Consider the following 20,068-nt stretch of genomic DNA (forward strand, 5'->3'; position numbering starts at 1 on the left):
GCCCTTGGCTGGACTCTGGGGCCCCCTGGGATGGAGGAGGCCGGGGTCAGAGGGGACCAAGCGGGACTGACTCTGACATGAGGCACCAGCTGCACACAACTCTGTTCCCAGAGCGAAGGCCAGAAGCCGGAGAGCCCAGGCCACCCATATCCCCTGACCCATTCATTCCTGGGACGTCATATCCCCCCCCTCACTGTGCCCCCTTCGAAGGGACCTAGCGCAGGGTTTTGGGCCCGGACAGTCTGGAGACTGACCCCTTCCCCACCCTCCCCATCCCACTGCACCCCACCCCACAAGCAGCTGTATTCCTGAGAGCACAGCCCCTGCCCTGTTCAGCTGGCCTAACCTCAGCCCCCAGCTGAGCCAGGGGGGAGGGGTGGTGGCCAAGCTATTTTCTGGGGTGAGGCTTGCCTCTGAGAGGGGCAAAGGAGAAGTCCTGCTTTTATGATTTCACGCCCCCATGTTGGACATTGATTTTAGGAGTAGAGTGGAACCTCCATTTCTTATATACTTGCCATGAAGGGGTGCTCTGGATGGGGTGTGTGTAGGGGGCTGCCCTGTCCTCCTCCACCGCAAAGCACTGTCTAATGGGCTGTTCCCTTCCCCGCCCAGGGTCAGTGAAGGAGGAGGGGTTTGTAGAGCTGGTGGTGGTGTGTGGGGCAGTTGCTGGTCACCGTGTTCCCTGGGAGCTGAGCCTTGTGCCCCAAAACTGGGAAAGGGCTCCGTGCCCTTGGTCCTGGGTTGGGAGACTGAGACAGACATGATGGGACCTAGACCTCCTCCTCACCATCATCCCTGAGCCCCCCTCCTAGCGGTCCATGGGAGAGAGGAGGCCCAACCCCTTCCAGGGTGAGTCATCACGCGTGTGTGCATGTGGCTGTGTGGGTGTGCACGTGTGAGCATGTGTGGGCCCATCTGTTGTCTGTGTACCACTGTGGGTATATCTCTGGCAGGAGAGTGTGCAAATATGTATCTGCGTGTGCAGTTATCCATATGTGAGGCTGGGTCTAACCCCCGGCTCTTGTGAGTGCCTGCGTATGTCAGTATGTCCATCTTCATGAGTGACATGAATGTTTGTGGAGTGCTGGCCAAATATGCCGCTTCAGCCCTGTTCTGTAGTCTCAAGCTGCTTGCCACCACCTGAATTTCTACCTTTTATCCTCTATGGGTGACAAAGAGCTTACAGATGACCCTATGGAAATGAAGGCACCTTTGGTGGAGGTGTCACAGGGCTCCTCCTGGAGCATTTGGTGGGGACAGCTGCAGAGAAGAGGCAGCACTGCAATGCCAGGAGGCAGGCAGGAAACCAGAGTAAACGCTGCCCATCTCAGCTCTGCCAGGCTGGTGTTATCATCATCACCAACAGCTGGTGGGTGGCCAGGCCAGGGCTGGAGTGGGGCCTCCTGATACCCGACCAGCGTGGCTGCCTTCCCGGCCCAGCCAAGGCCTCTGTCCGAAATGAGTGGCTCCAGGTTCCCAGAACATGCTGCCATTTTTCTGCGGGTATTGTTCCTTAACTGTCCCATCTGTGCAGGGTCTGTTGTCCCAACTAGACTGTGAGCTCCTCCTCTGAGCCTTCCAACCCTCCCCTGACCCCATCCCACCCTCATGCCCAGCACAAGTGGGTCTGTTATGGAAATCTCTCAACGGGCTTTGCCTAGCGGAATGGATTATAGAAATCAGTGGTTCCCAGCCTGGCAGCAGAATAGAACCACCAGAGATTCTTTTAGAAAGCACCAATGCTTGGGGCCCTCTCCAGAGGTTCCAGTTTAATTGGACTTGAGTGCAACCTGGCATCAGAAATGTTTAAAAGCTCCTCAGGAGAACCCTAGAGTAGGAACGACTGGCCTATCACCTGCCAGGTGCTTCCCCCGTGCCCTGGCTGGCCTGGGTGCTGGAGATCCAGAGCCCTTCCTCCTTGGGGCTCCGTGGTGCCCCATGCCTACTGCCCTCAGATGACCTTTGAATACACCTGTCCCCTGCTCTGGCTGCTCCATGATGGAGACCCTCTCTCCCTTGTTCACCTCCACATCTGTAGAGCTGGATACAGAAAAGGGACTCAGCATATGTCAGCTGAGCCGAAGCACATACACGTGGCCCCTGAGTTCTGGTCTGTTTGGAGAGAGGGGACATGGTTACGTGGACAGAGAGTGTGGGGTGGGGGAGCACCAGGGAGCACTGCCAGAGGGAGGTCGGGGTGGGACCGGAGCAGCCCTGACTCCAGAGTGGCTTGACCTGGGCTAACAAAGTGCCCGAGGGAGCCACTGAGATCCTTGGTCCTTGCGTATGTCTGCACGTGCCAGCAGGTCTGCAGTGGATGTGGGTGTCAGTGTGTGCTGACATTAACAGTGTGTGATGCGAGCACCTAGGGGTGTGCTAGCCTGTGTGTGGGGGGGTGTCTGCAAGGAATGAGTGTCTTTGTGTGTCCCTGGGTGACTCGTGAGTCAGTGTTTGTGTGCCTGTGAGTCAGCACCTCTGTGTCAGTGTCACCTGTGCCATGTGTGTCTTTGTGTGCCAGTGGATATCAGCGTCCATGTGTTGGTAGGTGGCCCATGAGGACCCCCAGCCCGGGGGAGACCAGCCTGGCTGGATCCAGTGCATCTCCCCAGTGGCAGTCTCACCCTCTGGGTCAGGGTGGCTGAGGCATTTTGTGGCCTTAAAACAGGGAGTCCAGGGTCAGCCCTCAGGGTGTTAGGGTCCTTTACCCCTGTCCCCTCCAGCTTGGTGTCTGGGGGACAAAGGGACTCCTGGGGCCAGGTGCTGTATAGGTAGGAGACAAGGAGCCTCAGCTTGGCTGTCCTGCCCCTGGAACCATGGATGGCCACCCGGGGTGCCGAGCTAAGCCTGCAGACCAAGCCCCCTGCTCCTGGGACGCTCCTTCCGCCTCTGCCCTCTCTGGGATAGCCGTGACTCCTCTTTCTCATTCACTTTGCCCTCTCCCTATGCTCAGTGAAAGCCCCTGGCTCAGGCTGTCAGTGCTGGGATGGACCGTAGAGGTCCAAACTCTTCATGGTAAGAATGAGAGTTAAGCCCAGAGAGGGGGAGGAACTTGGCCCAGGTCACACAGCCAGTTAAGGTGGAGCCAGCCTTGGAAGCCAGGTACTACAGTCCTGGGGTTGTCACACCTCTGGCCACTGCTCATGCCAGGCAGCAAGGAGGAGCTTGGTCAAACATCCCTGTCTCCGGGTGCTGGTACAGATGTTACAGATGTTACTGGGCCCTGCACTGGGAGAGGTACTGTCTCCCTGCCCCCAATTCTGGCCCCGCATCCCAGGCCACAGCCCTTCCTGCCCCAGGTCAAGCCTGGGTGCCACATGGAGGCTGATGCCCTTTGCCCCCACTGGCTATGGCTGCTGCCCCTCCCCCAGGCTCCCAGATGAAAGGAACTCTGTTTCCCCTCCCCTCTGTCTTCACATGAACCTGGGCTGGGAATGAAGGTCAATGTGTCCTGGTGTCCTTATCCTGTTGACTTCCCCCTAAGGACCAGGGGAACCTGGGGGAGCAGGGCTAATCCTCGTGTTTTCCTTTCTCTGGACAGCTCAAGGGGGACGGGGGTATTTTCAGGGTCTGTCCTCAGGAATGGGGTGGGTGAACCTGCTCTGGAGGGTCCCTGTAGGGCCACTGGTTGAGTTTCTGGGTTCAGGGGAGCCCTCCTCAATTCCAAAGGCAGGATAGCACCCCCCTCTCTGTTGAGTCAGTGCTGCTGTGTGCGTGCGTGGATGAGAGGGGGTGTGTGTGTGTGTGTGAGAGAGAGAGGGTGTATGTGTGAGTAAGAGTGTGTGTATGTGTGAGGGTGTGTATTGGGGCAGAAGAACCACTCTTTCCTGGGGATCCCTTGACCCTTAGAGCTGGAAGGGACCTTAGAGACCATTTAATCCAGTGTCCCCACTGTACAGGTGAGAAAGCTGAGGTCCAGAGAGATGGCCCTTGCCCACCACCACCCCCTCCCCTCATGTCACCTGCATTCATTTCCCAGGGGCCCCCCTAGCAATGCCCACCCTCCTGGCCTCCCCCCACAGCTGCTCACATAAACACCATCTCAGCCCAACTCTGCTGGCCCCTCTGCACCCATGGCCTCCAAGCATCCTTCCTGCCCTAGGGTCGCCAGCTCACCAAGGCCTTTATCTCCAACCCAGAAGAAAGGGCAGGGGAAGGAGGGGACTGCTCCAGCCCTGAGGCCTCAAGACTTGGGAGAAAGCCAACCCCTCTGTGCCCAGGCCCACCCTACCACCAAGGTAAAAGCACAACAGGAGACCCTCATTAACGGGTGAAAGGGATTGGGGTTGTTTTAGTCACATGACCCCATCCTCACCCCTTTGCCTTGCTCTCTGTCTCCGCCCCAGCCTCTGCCCCCTCTTTGTTCCCCTTTCCCCCCCACACCCCCCAGATGTAACCTCTAGTTGCGGACGCGGTTGTTTCAATCAATAAAGCTGCAGTGTTCTAGCGCTCCGGGTCAGGTGGTGTGTGTTGGCGGCAGGTGGGCTGGGCCTGGAGGGGGTATGGGTGAGAGCCTGGGGGTTCCCCTCAGGCCCCTGGAGGGAGCCCTTCTTCCCTTCGGCCCCCAAATCATGGCTCCTGCTCTGTGGCGTGGACAGTGGGGACCTGCAGCCTGGTCTCCAACCCAACTAACTCATTCATTTGTTGCTTCAACAAATACTAGCTAAATGCTGCCTTCGTGGAAGCTCCTGTTTAGTGGACACTAAGCTTATAATTGCACCAGGAAATGTATCCTTAGGAGCACAATTAATGCTGTGAGGGAAATTGGTGCTCTGGAAAAAGGTAAGAGGAGGGTCTTATCTGGGTTGGGGCTCCAGGGAAGACTTCTCTGAAGAAGAGACATTTAGAAGATACCTAAATAATGATTGGAGTTAGCCTTTGGGGGCAGAGGGAATCTTCCAAGCAGAGGAAACAGAATATGCACAGGCCAAGAGGGGTGAAAAAACTTAGAAGGCTCAAGGAAGAGGAAGGAAGACAAAGAAGGAGGAATAAAATTGATCCACTACCTGTACCAACTCTGCCCTTTCCCTTCTCAGCACCCAACCCCACCATCCCTCCTATACGCTCCCACTGCCCACCCCCAACCCCCAATCTCTGTTTCTGTCCTGGCCCCATAAGCCCCACTCTGCACTCTACTTGGCCTCCCTTATTCACCACCAGTTAGCTGCCCACTCGCCCCAAAATCATTTTGTGCCAACCTTTCCCTTTTTTCCAGACCTCTCAGAATGCTAAAATTTCAGAGCTGTGATGTCCTTAAAGTCACTTATTTCAATCATCTACTCCTATGCTTTCCTTGGGAGAAACAGGCTTGCCAAGATCATGGGGGCAGGCAGTGATGGGGAACATTCACTTCCCTGTGAAGGTTTGTGACGTGACCCCAAATCAAGGGCACATGTGTCATGATATGAACTACCGGGAGATCAGGCAAAGAACAGGAAGAGAGTTTATCGTGTTAGTAGTAACAGGTAGGTAGAGCAGAGAGTTTCATTTCCATGTTTCAGATGGGCAAACTGAGGCTCAGAAAGGTGACAAGACTGCAGGCTCCATGCCCCACCTTTGTCAGCTCGCACCTTGGGTAACTTGTTGCTGCCACACCTGGGATTTCTCTTCTGGAGCTTGGAGCCCACCACTGCTTTGGGTTGGCTCATTGGGTACCAGGAAGAGAGACTCACTCAACCTCACTCAAGTACAGGAGCATTACTGTGAGGCTCTATGTAGTGAGGGGGACGGACTTTCTCAGAAAGCCAAACACAAGAGCCGTAACAGGGATGAATTTCTTGAACCAGATGGGTATTCTGCATTCAAGGTAGTTTTAGGAGTTTATGGCTCCTCACCTGGCAGAGTAAAGATGGCCACAAATCTTTTGTTATCCTACCTATAGGGAGCAGGACTCTAATTCCCTTCCCCTTGAATCTGTATTGGTCTTAGTGACTTGTTTGGCCCATAGAATGTGACATTCTGAGTTGAAGATGCCTTGCCGCTTCATCTCAGGCCTCTTGGAATGTTCTCTCTGGGAGCCCTGAACCAGCATGTAGGACATCCAACTCCCCCAAGACCGACATGCTGGAGAGGCTTCATGAAGGGCTCTAGTTGACCATCCCAGCTGAATCCAGACCTCCAGCCATCTCCTGCAAAGCACCGGACATGGGCATGAAGCTGCCTTGCACCCTCCAGACCAGCCCATCCACAAGCTGAACACCTCTGTCGTTGCCACAGGGAACGGAAGTATTGCCCAGCCCAGCTTGCCCAAATTCCTGACCCATGAAGTCATGGGGTAAAATAAAATAAGTGTTATTTTAAGTCCCTGAGGTTAGAGATGGTTTGTTAAAACAGCAATCGATAACTACCCTGGCGTGACTCAGCCACTTTCCAGCATCTGCTTCTTTTTACCCATGCAGTTCTCTCCTGATTCATAGTGTCTGCACTTTCATGACTTCTGCTTTCCAGACATCTCCAGCTCTAAGTCTCCCTCACAACCTTCCAGTGACAGCTCCCAGCATTCACAGACTCAAGTTCTCTAGAGAAAGAGCCCACTGGACTGGCTCACCATTTTGTGCCCGGTCATAAGTACATCACTGGGAGACCTGTTGATAAGTTGCCCTTGGGTTAAGTGCCACCCCTGATCCAATCCACTGGGTTGGAGGAGGGGGTCATGAATATAAAACATGGCTGCCTGGGGGCCACTGCTTCTGAGAGACTGTGCGTGGACCCACCTCAGAAGGGCAAGGGGCTGGCAGGCACCATAAACGTACTTCCTTGGTTCTTCCCTCTTTCATTCCTCCTCTAATGATGATCTATTCCCAGGGGCACAGTTATGCAGCATGTGCACCATGAAGCTGATCCCATCCAAGGGCGGGTCTCAATGCCAATTGTACAGGTGGGTCAGGTAACTTCCAGGAACTGAGTCTTGTGTTATGCACTTGTGGTGACTCAGATATTTTTATTTTCGTGTCTACAGATGAGGAAACTGAGGCTCAGAAAGATGCTGTGGTTCCCCAAGCTCATACAATTAGGAAGGGGAAGAACCTGGAGACGAATCTAGATTTTTGATTTTTAGGGCAGTGTTTGTTTATGTCAGCCAGATCCTCTCCTCTTCCTCCCCTTTGGGATCATTCTGCTTTTCTCACCGGCTCGTCCCCAGGAGCTGGGAGAAGCAGGGCCCTTTCCTGTGTGGCCCTTCACTTCAGATGGAAATTGTTCCTGGGCCTGATTTTCTATTTCTAGCTGCCTGACCTTTTTGCATATGTCCTTTGTGGAAAGCTACTATAATACCTTTTTAGAAAGAGGTTGGGTATAAATAAATCCAAGAAAAAAGTCGAAACTCTTCTTGAATTCACCCCAACCCCACATGGAGGCATCCCTCCATACTGCTTCTTGAACTGCCTGCTCCCAAATTCACCTTTCCTGGGCATGGAGCCCCATCAGCGCCCAGCAGGTCTCTGTGCTCTGAGGTCAACTTGGCAGGCCCCCCCAAATGCAAATCCTACCACTCCAACCATCACCCTGTCTCTCTAGTAGTTCTGGTCTTTAAAAATATTTTGTTTCCCATTTCTCTGAGGCCTCATGAGGCCAGCCAAAGCTCGGCCGAATGGACTCAGCACTTTGCAAGGCCCCATTCCACCTGCACATGCTGTCCTAAGTAGGGCCCCACTCTCAGTGTCCCCACCTCCCAGGACACCCACCAATTCACTCTCAGCTGTGAGGTGGTGAGAAGTAGAGTAAAACATGAGTCAGAGAGGCTGCGGGTGCCAAATGTCCACACAGTGGGAGTCGCTGCTGCCATTTAGAGATGTCTATAATGTATTGTTGAGAGAGAAAGGCAGACTAGAAAAGAGCATGCTTATTACGCTGGCATTTTTTAATATAAAAATATCTGTGTGTACTTGTGTGTGTGTGTGCATTTTTTTTTAAGTCCAGAAGAATATTCACCAGGTTATCTGTCGTTCTCTCAGTGGTGAAATTTCAGACGCTTCTGACTCATATCTTTAGACTTTTCTGTATTGTCTGAATACTTCTACAGGAATATGTATTATTTTTAATAACCAGGAAAAAAATCTATTTTCTCTAGAAAAGAAAAGCCAGAAGTCATCATCAAGGACTATAGATTAGAAATAAACGTCACTTTCCGTTCTTAGCATTATTTTTATAACTACACATCACAAAGATTGGGAAAGGGCTTTGAACTTAGGCCTTGAAATCTTTTTCCTGCTGATTTATTCAAATAAAAACAGATAGTCGGAAAGAAAGGGAGAAGAATTGGCCTGCGTTGATCAGGAATGAGGAGGTGGGATGTTAAGCCAGGTTTTGACTAAGAGAAATCCCAAGGAGAAAGGATAACACTACTCACAGCAACAAACACTAACACTTGAGGTATGCCCAAGCCTTGCGCATGTGTGAGTGTGTGAACGCGGCCGTGGGTGTTGGCACATGGGTGAGTGCATGTGCATGCCCTCTTTTGGACGCTGTGGTGTTGGCAGCCCCCGTGCAGTGCTGGCATCTCCCTCCCTCTCATGAATGCAGGGCCATTTAATGAGGCGTCACTCCAGCCAAGGTGAGTGTGTGGACAAACACACCCACTGTGGGGGGAGTGGGAGGGCTGGCCTGTGTGGCCTGGACAGGGCCTGGAGGGGATGGGCAAGAACTGCCTTTGGGCCCTTCCCAGACTCCTTCCCGACCCAGGTGGCAGAAAGCCCCTTGGAAACTCTCAGACCCTTGACTAGAAGCATCCAGGCCTCTGCTGATCTCTGCCTCAAGAGTGGGGTCAGAGAAGGTGTCCTGATTCCACGGGAGAGAGGGAGAGAGAGGGGTTGAGGAGAGGTGGAGAGAGACAGAGACCGAGCCCAGGAAGTGGAAAGAGCACTGGGAGGAGGGACAGGGATGCCTGGACCCAAATTCTGGCTTGTGACCTCCAATAAGCCAGCCCCATCTGGGCCTCCGTTTCCCTGTAAATTGGGGGGCAAGATGGAGAAGTTTAAACTTAAAGGGTCTTCCAGCTCTAGGACTGAATGAAGTGAGGGGGTGGGGTGTTCCTGAGAAAGGGGGCTCCCCCAAAGGGGTCAATGGGAACCCCAGCGACATAGCCCTGTTTCTGTCTGTGGGACTGAGCATCTTTCTGTCTATGTCCCCCTTCCCAGCACTGGGGACCCCTGTTACCCAGGCCCACCCCCAATCCCTGAACTGGGCCCCACCCCTGCCAAGGGGCAGGCCGGGGTCCTTGTGGGGTGCTGGCGGGCAGATACCGGCTGAGCAGGGCTCCGTGCCAGCGGTGTGGTGGGAGATGAGTGGGACCCACTGGGGTCTGGCTGAGACCTAAAGCAGGGGGTCTTAGCAGGGTGGAGTGGATGTCAGGGTTGAGCCAAAGACAGAGGAGGAAAGAGGGACAGTCCTCAGGGAGGATGGCTTCCGAGTGGGAGGTGGCTATAGGTGGACTTGGGGGGTTGGGGGGTTGGGGGGTGGCAGCTACTAGGATGGGGGGAGGAACTCCTCCCCTCCATGGCTCCCCAGAGGCATCAGAAAAGCCCTCTTCAGCCTGGCCTTTCTACCCTGGTGGTGGGGACAGCATAGTAAATCCAGAAGTCTTCCAGGAGGTCATTGGCCAACCCTGGACATCCTCTCCTGGAGTGAGGGTGGAAGTGGGTGGGAGGCAGGACCTAACTGGGTCTCAGAGATGTCCCTTCACCTCTTCACCCTGGGTCCAGAGATGGGGACAAGATGGGGGAAGGAGGTGGTGAAATTCCCCATTTCCCCTCCCCCTGAAATGGGAATCTGAGGCCCTTTTCTTTGTCTAAAACTTGAGAAGCAGAGAAGGTCAATCTCCCCCCACACACAGGCTGCTACCGCTGTGGGGACTCTGGCAGGAGGCAAGTGCAGCGTCTGGTGACCTCTGGCCTGTGGAGTAGTGATGGTGGGGTGCTAAGGTGGGAGTCCTTGTCTCCGACCCTCTGTCCAGACCCCCAGTCTCTGAGGGAAGTGAGCAGCCTGCCCTCCGCTGTGGCCTTAACCACACCCCTGCTGGCACAGAGTCACACCTTTAGAAGCCTCCAGACATCTCTCCTCTTGCCTCTCTCTCACCTACCTGTCATCATGGGGACAGCCTCCAGGCCTGGCAGAGGTGTCTGCTGTCTCCAGACCTGAGCAGGGCCCGGCCCCTCTTGGCTGGTGAGAACTGAGTCAGACTGGAGATTCAGCGCTGAAGAGAACCTCTGGTCACCCCCTCCATGGCTGGCCAGAGTCTTCCCTACAATATCCCTCCAGCCCTGCTCAAACTGTGCCAGTGGCCAGGAGCTCAGTACTTTGCAGGCAGGTCACACCCTCTTGGCCAGCCATTGTCCCCTACCAACCCTCTGCATCTTGTGTGATGGTGGGGGGAAGGCTGTGGCAGAATGGGGGTGAGGGCTCTGTCCCCCACTCCAACATTTCAGAATGGGCTGGGGAACCCCAGGCTGTCTCCCTTGAGTCACTCCATTGAGGCCGTGGCTCTGCCTTGAGAAGTGATGTAATGCCCAATGGGAGGGGCAGACACTGGGGTCTTGGCGCCTGGGTTCTGGCCCAGGCTCTGCCATGGACTTTCTTTAGCTCCTGTCTCTGAGCCTCAATCTTCCCACATGTAAAATGGAAAGAGTTTGGATTGATTGATTTTCTTAGGGTCCTAAAGCTCTGACTTCCAGTGTTATTTGCTATAAGGGTAAAGAATTGGGCATGAAGAACCATCACTAATGGCCAGAATCATTGTTTGTATCTATGGGTTAGCAGAGGATAGATTCCTGCAACACACATTTAATCTGAGGGCCACTGCCCACATCTGGGACGCAGCACCCTTGTCTGTCCCCCAGGCTCTGTCCAGGTTCTTAGGTTTGACTGAGCCGTGTTCCCTTTTCCAAGAATTGCATCATCTTCAGGCCAGGGTGGATTTCTCTCTCTCCCCTGTTGTCATGTGGGTCACCCCGCCCAGCTTCCAGGTTCCCTGTCCACTCTGGACCCATCTAGTCATTTCTGAGACTACCACCCTCTCCACCCACTCTGACTGCAGAAACTCTGACCTCCTTCTTTCCTCTAAACCCCAGGAGTAAAAGAGTGGATATATGTATTTGTATGGCAAATTCACTTTGCCGTACACCTGAAACTGGCACAACATTGTAAATCAATTATACCCCAATTAAAAAAAAACAAAAACAGGAGAATCTCTATCCCTTTCCCTCCATTGTCCGCTTCTCCCTTCTTGGATTCTGACCCTGAGAGGACATAGTAGCATTTTTTTTACTATGTAGTATTTGTTCATTTATTCACTCATTCACCCACTTAGTCACTGTTGCAGACATTGCTGGTTACTGATTTCACAGTCACTCCCTTCTTTTTTGCCCACCTCCCACCATAGAGCTTGAAAAACTGAGGTACTCATTTCTCATCCTCCCTTGCAGCTAGAGCTGGCTTATGTGACACAGTTATGACCAATAGATACAAGAGGAAGTCTGCTGGGAGCTTTTGGGAAAGGTTTTCCTCCCTGTTGAAAGAAGGAAACTCTGGAGAATAATCCTATCTTACCACCCTGGCCCTCATCCTGCTTCCTGCCCATGGGCATGATTGTGTGAGGTCATGATGCCTGGCACAGTGGTAGCCACCTTGTGACCATGAGGCACCAAGCACAATGATAAAAACCAACACTCTGAAGATGGTGGAGTGGAAAAGTAGAATGAACCTGGGGTTCTTAATGATTGTTTGAGCTGTTGAGTCATTCCTGAAACCACCCCATCACCCCTTCATACTACTTGTTAAGTAAACAAATGTCATAATTGTTAAAGCTTTATAAATATTATTATTATTATTTTGCTGTCACCATAACAGCACAATTTAGACATTCATTCAGTTGGTTATTTACTTACTCACGAATTCACTCATGCATGTATCGATTAGGATGGTGGTTCAGATGTTCTAACAGAGACCCCATGTAACAGTGGCTAAGTTAAACAGGAATTTATTTCTCTCTCACATAATAGTCTGAGTGTAAGTAGTCAAGGGCTGGGGTGGCAGCTCTGAGATGTCAGGAACCCAGGATCCGTCTAACTCATTGCTTCACCAGCCCTGGGGTGTTCTCTTGTCCACATGCTTCAAGGTGTCCCCACTGCATCACATCTCAGCTTGAGGGAAGAGAGAAAGGCAAGAGGGCCTTGTTCTCTCTTTCGAAGGTGTGATCTGGAAGTTAACATATCCCACACTTTTTTATTCACATGTCATTGGCCAGAACTAGCTACAAAGTTCTGGTCCCTCCTAGCTACAAAGGAGATTGGGAAACGCATGCTCTATTCTAGGTTGCTATGTGTCTAGCAATAAATTATAATTTTTGTTTTACTGTAAAAGAAAGTGAGAAAAGATATGGGGGGCAATTAGCAGTCATTGATTTTTCCCCTCATTCATTCATTCACTCACTTGTTCATTCATCAAACATGTATAAACACATACTTTGTAGAAAGCACTGTGCCATGTGTCAAGGCCCCAGATTTCAGGAGCTCATGATCTAGTGGGAGAATAAGGCAAGTCTAGACATTCACATCCAACATACTTTTGTGAGCACCTCCTCTGCCCAGACATGCATCCAGACCAAAAAGCAAAGAGCACCAATGACATTACATTTGGGGGGCTGTGTGTTGGCCCACCTGTCCTCTCACGTGGACTACCCCTACTGAACCAGTGACGTAGAATGAAGGAAGGGAGAACAGTGACGACGACAAGTGAGAGCATGTCTCTCAGAACAAATCTGTGCTTAGAAAAACCCTTCTTGGGGACTTCCCTGGTGGTCCAGTGGGTAAGACTCTGTGCTCCCAATGCAGGGGGCTTGGGTTCAATCCCTGGTCAGGGAACTAGATCCCGCATGCATGCAGCAACTAAGAAGTCCGCATGCCACATACTAAGAAGCCCATGTGCCACAACGAAGATCCCATGCGCCGCAGCAAGACCCGGCACAACCTAAATAAATAAATAAATAAATAAATAAAATTTAAAAATCCTTCTTAGGTTCTAATGAGAATCCTGCCTGCTGAAATGTGAACTCTCTCTTTGTTCTTGGGTGTGACAGGCATCAGTACTGGCATCTCCCCCGGGCCCCCTTCTGATGCCTCTGAAGATAGGCTGTCAGTCTCCCACTCTTGGGGTTGCAAAGTGACTCACTTCCTTTGGGAAGCAGAGACTCTGTGTGAATGGTCCTCACTCTGTGTTTGGCACTCCTGGGCACCACAGGAGTTTGGTACATGGAAGAAGAATCAGGAGTGTGTGCTAGATTGTATTTTGCAAAATTGGCCTCGGCAATATTTCTTCCAGGACCTGACCACTCCTCATCAGAAGTGAATCTATTTTGGGGACTTCCCTGGTGGCGCAGTGGTTAAGAATCTGCCTGCCAATGCAGGGGACACGGTTCAAGCCCTGGTCTGGGAGATCCCACATGCCGCAGAGCAACTAAGCCCGTGAGCCCCAACTACTGAGCCCGCGCACTGCAACTACTGAAACCCACGTGCCTAGAGCCCGTGCTCCGCAACAAGAGAAGCCACCGCAGTGAGAAGCCCGTGCACCGCAATGAAGAGTAGCCCCCTCTCGCCACAACTAGAGAAAGCCCGTGCACAGCAACAAAGACCCAACGCAGAGAAAAATAAATTAAAAAAAATATATATATATATGTAAAATTGAATCTATTTTCTCTCCTCTCGAAATTGGGCAGGTTGTTACTGCCTCCACCAAGAGAATGTGATACAGCTCTGCCTGGGTCCATCTATCTGCCACTCTCTTTCTGTCCGACTCTCGATACTCTCCCTGAGAACCCATCTCCATGCTGGGAGAAAGCACAAGCCGCAGAGAGGGACCACATATAGGTGTCCAGGACGGCAGCCCCAGGTGAGGTGTCAGCTGAGAGCCAACATCAGCCCCCAGTCACCTGAGTGAGTTTCAGATCATTTCACCCCCATCCTTCAAGCCACCCTAGCTTGAAGTGCTGGGTGGAGTAGAGATGACCTGTCCCCACAAACCCTGTCCAATTTGAAGATTCATGAGCAAAAGAAATACCATCATTGTTTTAAGCCACTTAGTTTTGGAGTGGTTTGTTATGCAGCAATAGACAACCAAATTTTATTTATTTATTTATTTATTTATTTATTTTCTTTGATTATTTAGGCTGCATCGTGTCTTAGTTGTGGCATGCGGGGTCTTCACTGAGGTGTGCGGATCTTTCGTTGCAGCGCGGGCTTCTCTCTAGTTGTGGCGTGCGGCTTGTCTCTCTCTAGTGGTGGCGCCCCAGGTCCAGAGTGCGTGGGCTGTGCAGTTTGCGGCATGCGGGCTCAGTAGTTGTGGTGCGCATGTTTTAGTTGCCCCGCAGGATGTGGGATCTTAGTTTCCCAACCAGGGATCGAACCCATGTCCCCTGCATTGGAAGGCAAATTCTTTACCACTGGACCACCAGGGAAGTCCCAGACAACCAGGTTTTAAATGGCCACAAATTCTTTGCTGCTCCTCCCATCAAGAGACAGAGACTGCTTTCCCAGCCCTTGAATCTGGGCTGGCTTTGCTCAGTAGAATACAGCAGAAGTCATGTGCAATGGCCAAGCCTAAGCCTCAAGGGTCTTGCAACTTCTCTTCTTGCTTTCTTGCTGAGCTATCCTGCTAGATGCTGGAGACAACAAGACCCAGCTGACGGCCAGCACCAACCTCCAGACATGTGTAAGTGAGTTCACCTGAAAGCATCCTGCCCCAGTCAAGCCACTGACTGCAGCCACGTGAGGGATCCCTGGCAAGAACCCAACCCAAATTGCTGACTCCCAGGATTGAGAGTAAATAGGATGGTTCTTATTTTAAGTCCTTGAGTTTGGCACATACCAGCAGATAACTGATAATATCAGCTTCCTATTTCTGAATCAACATATGAATTGAGAGGTATTTTGAGTGCCCAGTGCTGTACCAGGTGTGGGCACAGGTAAAGTGGATGAGATCGTTGACCCCAGGAGCTGACTGCCTAGTTGAATGTCAGGGAAAATGAAGTCTTATACTGGAGTAGATTGCTAGCTGACAATCCAAACCATTCTCCCTCGGTGATGGGATAGTAGCCCAGCAGCACATGGCTGCCCAGCTGCACCTTGTTCTCAACCTCCCTTGCATCCATGAACCATGGGACTAAGCTCTCTCTGTGAGAGGTGGTGGGAAGTGATGGAGGCCAGCAGACTATGAGCGTATAGTCAGGGGTCTCCATCCCCTTTAGAGAAGAGCTTCTTACCACCCTGGCACTCAAACTGCATCGAGGAAATTATAATTCTCTTACTTGCATTTTGGATTCTCTGTTATAGGAGTTTAGTTTTACCCTATTTAATAAAACCAGCCTCTCCCGCAAGGCGGCCTGCAGCAGCCCAAGTCTAAATACTTGCACCTGGGTCTGGCAATGGAGGTTGCGGGAAAGTGGGTAATGCTTCCTTCTTAATACAGTGTGAGCTCCATAAGGGCAGGGCCTTTGTTCTTTTTCTTTAGACTTATTTCTTCGATCCAGTGCTGGAAATGCAGCATGACACCCAGTAGATGCTCCATAAGTACTTGTCCAATGGGTAAGTGAAGTGACCCAAGGAAAAAATAGTATTTCCTCATCCAAGGACAGTGCTTATGTGGCCTCTTCAGACTGGGGCTCCCCAAGGGCGGGGCCGCGTCTCCCCTCAGACTGGGGATCCTGAGGGCAGGGCTGTGTCTCCCCTTCTGACTGCACTCCCTGTTGCAGATCTGGGTCTCTTGTCATACTGGGTCTCCCTGAGGCAGGGCTGTCTCCCCCACTCTGTCTGGAAATTCCTGAGTGCAGAATTTTGTCTCCGCCTCATACTGGGGCTTTCTGAGGGCTGTGATGTATCTCCCCCCTAGACTGGGGCTTCTCTAAGGCAAGGCTGTGTCTCTTCCTCCTGCCCAGCCTTCAGAAATCTAGAATCCCCTGAGGTCAAGTCTCCTGGTCCCTTTATTTTCTCAGGACCGGAGCAGTGCCTGGCTTCTGATACCAGAGCAGGCAAGAATATTTGGTCTTCCCCCCTGCTCCTAGCCGCCTCTAATTTGGGCAGTGACTGTGACAGGGGCTGCAGATGGCATCCAGTGATGGCAGAGGGTGGTTAAGCACCCTTGGAATGAAGCTTAGCCTCATTACAGCTTGTTTGAGAGAAGAGCCAATTAGGGAAGCAATTTTCCTTGAGCAGTCAGGAGAATGGAGTGAAAAGATACGCAGACAATAAACCAGCAGCCTCTCCTAGGCTGGCTCCATGGAGGCCCCTGCCCACCCCCTTGCCTCCTAGGAGTGCCCCCAGCCACTCAGATGTGGCCAGTGGGTAGAGAGGGGCAATGACGCCCCACCTGAGGTCAAGGTTCTAGAGTACTTCATGACCAGCCCCTCCCCCATGCTGCCCTCCACTAACTTATCATGGCAACAAATACTCTCAGCTTCTGAACTTCATGCTCATGGCATTGGGGAGTTTTTCTTGATCACTAATCAGCCTTCTTTGGGGCTGCAGTTTCTTTTCGTTATATCCTTTGTGAGGAAAGAAAACAGGAGCACTCTGAGGAGATGCCCAGAGGCCCTCTCACCTCCCCTTCTGCATTCACAAAGTCCTGTCCCTTTTGTTCTCTGGCAGATTCCAGAACGATGGTTTCCTGGGAGTTCTCTGTTGGCCAGAACTACTGGATGGGGAGCAAATGACAGAAACCCAGCTTAAATGACTGAACTAAGGGGAAAAAAATAAAAAATAAAAAAGGAGCGGGGAGGAACTTATGAGAAGGATTCAGAATATCTCTCATAATCAAAGGAAGGGAGGGCCGAGCAGGCAGGAGAGCCTTGGAGACAACTGGATCCCAGGACTCAAATGCTGCCCAAACTTTCTGTCATTTTCCCCTCTGGTTTCTACCTCTCTGCCTGTTGACTGAAGTCTCTCAGACCCTCTTCCTCCACATGGCAGGCACTATGGCTTTCTCCCTCGTGTCTCCCAGCTTCAATTTGAAGAATCCCAGGGAAGAATTCTGATTGGCCCCGCTTTGGGCACAGGCTAACTCCTCAACTGGTCATCTACGGCCAACAGTGGGGGGCAGTGCCTGATAGATGCTTTCTACCAGGATCCCAGAGCTGGACAGGTGGGGTCCATCCCCCAGAAGAAGGGGGATGCCAATCCCAGGAGAGTGGTGGGGGCTGGGAAGACCATATAAGGGTTATCAGTTAGGAGGGCACAGCTGTCTCCTTCCCTCACAATGTGCCTGACAACTTGTCAAATAGTTTATCTGCCTCATCTCCTTTATTTCTTGAAACAGGCATGAAATAAATTCCTATTATTCTCATCCATGGTATTCAGATGAGGAAACTGAGGCTTGGTGAAGTTAAATAACTTGGCCCAGGTCACACAGCTGTTAAATGAGAGAGCCACAATTTGAACCCCAAACTTTGGGTGGCACAAGTTGGGGAGGAAGGAAGAATCAATCCATAGGATGAGCTGAAGTTGGACATGTGAAATAGAACTTCTAATACCAGGAGGTCTGTGCCAAGTGTCAAAGCAGAGTCTACACAGAGCTGAAGGAAGCCAGATTCCATGGGGCAGAGTTGAGCAGGCTCTAGCAATCAGGATAGGCTTCCCAGAGGAGGTGTCATTTGTGAGCATAGCAGGATGGTTTGGGCTGCTCCAGAGAGTGAGCAGGCAAAGAGCTGCAGGTGCTGGCGGTTGGGAGTTGGGCTGGTGCCCATCCTGCGGCAGCACAGGCCTTAGTCTTGGAAGCCAGGCCTTTAACTAGCTGAGCCACACTGGAGGAGCAGCGCCTAGCACAGTGCCAGGCACACAGTAGGCACTCAATAAAGAGTGATAACTTTTTTTTTTAATTAATTAATTAATTTATTTATTTATTTTTGGCTGTGTTGGGTCTTCGTTTCTGTGTGAGGGCTTTCTCTAGTTGCGGCGAGCAGGGGCCACTCTTCATCGCGGTGCGCGGGCCTCTCACTGTCGTGGCCTCTCTTGTTGCGGAGCACAGGCTCCAGACGCGCAGGCTCAGTAGTTGTGGCTCACGGGCCTAGTTGCTCTGTGGCATGTGGGATCCTCCCGGACCAGGGCTCGAACCCGTGTCCCCTGCATTGGCAGGCAGATTCTCAACCACTGCGCCACCAGGGAAGCCCCAAGAGTGGTAACTATTACCCAGACTAGGTGGTGACAACACTGCCAGGACTACTCTGTCAGCCTGATGATGAATGGAGACCATGAGAGAGAACACTCTCGACTACTGAGCACCTACTGTGTGCTACACACTTTACCACATTCTGCAGAAGGTAAATCCTGAGAGCAGGGATTTTGCATGTTTGTTTTGTATGTGTCCTGCACATAGTAGGGGCTCACTACACATCTGGTGAATCTGCAAGGGGGGGCCTCACAACCCCTCATTTTACAAATGGAGAAACTGAGGCTCAGAGAATTAAAGGGACTTGTCCAAGGTCACAGGGCTAGAAAGTGAGGGAATCAGGTTCTGCTGATTTCCCAAAGCTATTTTTTCAATGAGCAACCCCAGCTGCTTCCCCAGGGACAGGTGGTTGCCAGGCAGAGGAGGAGGTTGGGGTCCTGCCTCTCCCATCAGACTCACTGATGAGAGGTGTGTTTTGCTGTCCCTCCACCCTTGTTGGGCCCTGCTCAGGGTTCAAGCTCTTCAGACCTGGATGAGGGCCAAAGGAGAGAGGGGACCAGCAGAGGCTTCATAGGTCTGGCCCCTGCGGGGTACCAGACGCTTCCTGGGGAATCTGAGGGAGGTGGCCTTAGCCGCAGGGGCAGCCTGCTAATTAGGACACGGTCTTTATGACTCAGTACTCTGAGATGTCATTTTCTAGACTTGGGGTTGGGGGTGGGAGTGGAGAAGGCACACACAGAGTTGTTTTTAATTACATTTGGTTTGCTAATTTCTGATAGAAAATAAATATTTACCGGGAGCCATATTTCTTCATTTCACGCCGGCTGACTTCTGAGTTTATCAGGAGCCCAAACTGGCACCTCCAGCTCACCTCCCCGCGCCCCCGCTGCCCCCCCACCGGAGTCACACACCGGAGCTCAGAAGTTGGCCGGGAAGGGGGAGAGATGGGAGGAGATGGAGGGGTGGGGGAGGGCAGGCCCTGCTTCTGTGGGTAGCAGGTCCACTTTTCGATGTGGACAGAGGGGAAGGGGGCCTGAGGACGGGGAGCTCCTCACTCCTGATGCCCAGGTAGCACAGTGGCTGGAGTGGGGGCAGGGAGTCTGGAGGGGGCATGCCCTCCCCTTCCACCCATGAAGATGATCTCTAAGGACACTTCTGGCTTCCACATCCTAGCGTGGTGATGGGTCTCTACAAAGACTGGCCTTGGAGGGCTTTTTGGGTGATAGGGATGGCAGGGAGCTTTGAAAGGTCATCTTGTCCACTCCTTGGTCTCCAGATGGGCCCATGCAAGGGAGTTGGAGGGAGGGAGAAAAGAAGAAGAAGGGGAGAGGGGAAAAGGTAAGGGAAGAGAGGAAGGAAGTCAGGGTGAATTCCCCAGGGGGGAGATACGTGGTCCCCATAAAGTAAAGACATCTGCCCTTCTCTCTGCTGAGGGTAAAGGTCTTGAAATTTACAGGGAACACATAAAAAAGAGGGTGCCTCCTGATGCTGGAGAGTGGAGAGGAAACTAGTGGTCCCTTGGTTGAGGGCTGGGCCTAGGCAGGGTGGAGAGCTGGAGCGGGGCACTTTCTCAACCTCAGCACTGTTAACATCTGGGGTTGGATAATTCTTTGCTGTGGGAGGCTGTCCTGTGCCTTGTGTCCCTGGTCTCTACCTACTAGGTGCCAGCAGCACTGACCCACCACCCATCGTGACAACCAAAAATGTCTCCAGACATTAGCAAATGTCCCTTGGAGTGTGTATGTGTGCAAAATTGCCCCGATTGAGAAGCACTGTCTAGGATGGCTGGGGGTGAGGATGGGGGTAGAGAGGAGCTGCAGGAAGATAGGGAGGAGCTTGTGGGGACCCTGGACTGAGAGGTGATGGGGTCCCCTGAGGGATGGGGAAGAAAGAAGGAGATTTGGAGACTAGAGAGTAGAGAGGCCCC

The sequence above is a fragment of the Eubalaena glacialis genome, chromosome 7, assembly GCF_028564815.1.
Source record: "Eubalaena glacialis isolate mEubGla1 chromosome 7, mEubGla1.1.hap2.+ XY, whole genome shotgun sequence".
Lineage (NCBI taxonomy): Eukaryota > Metazoa > Chordata > Mammalia > Artiodactyla > Balaenidae > Eubalaena > Eubalaena glacialis.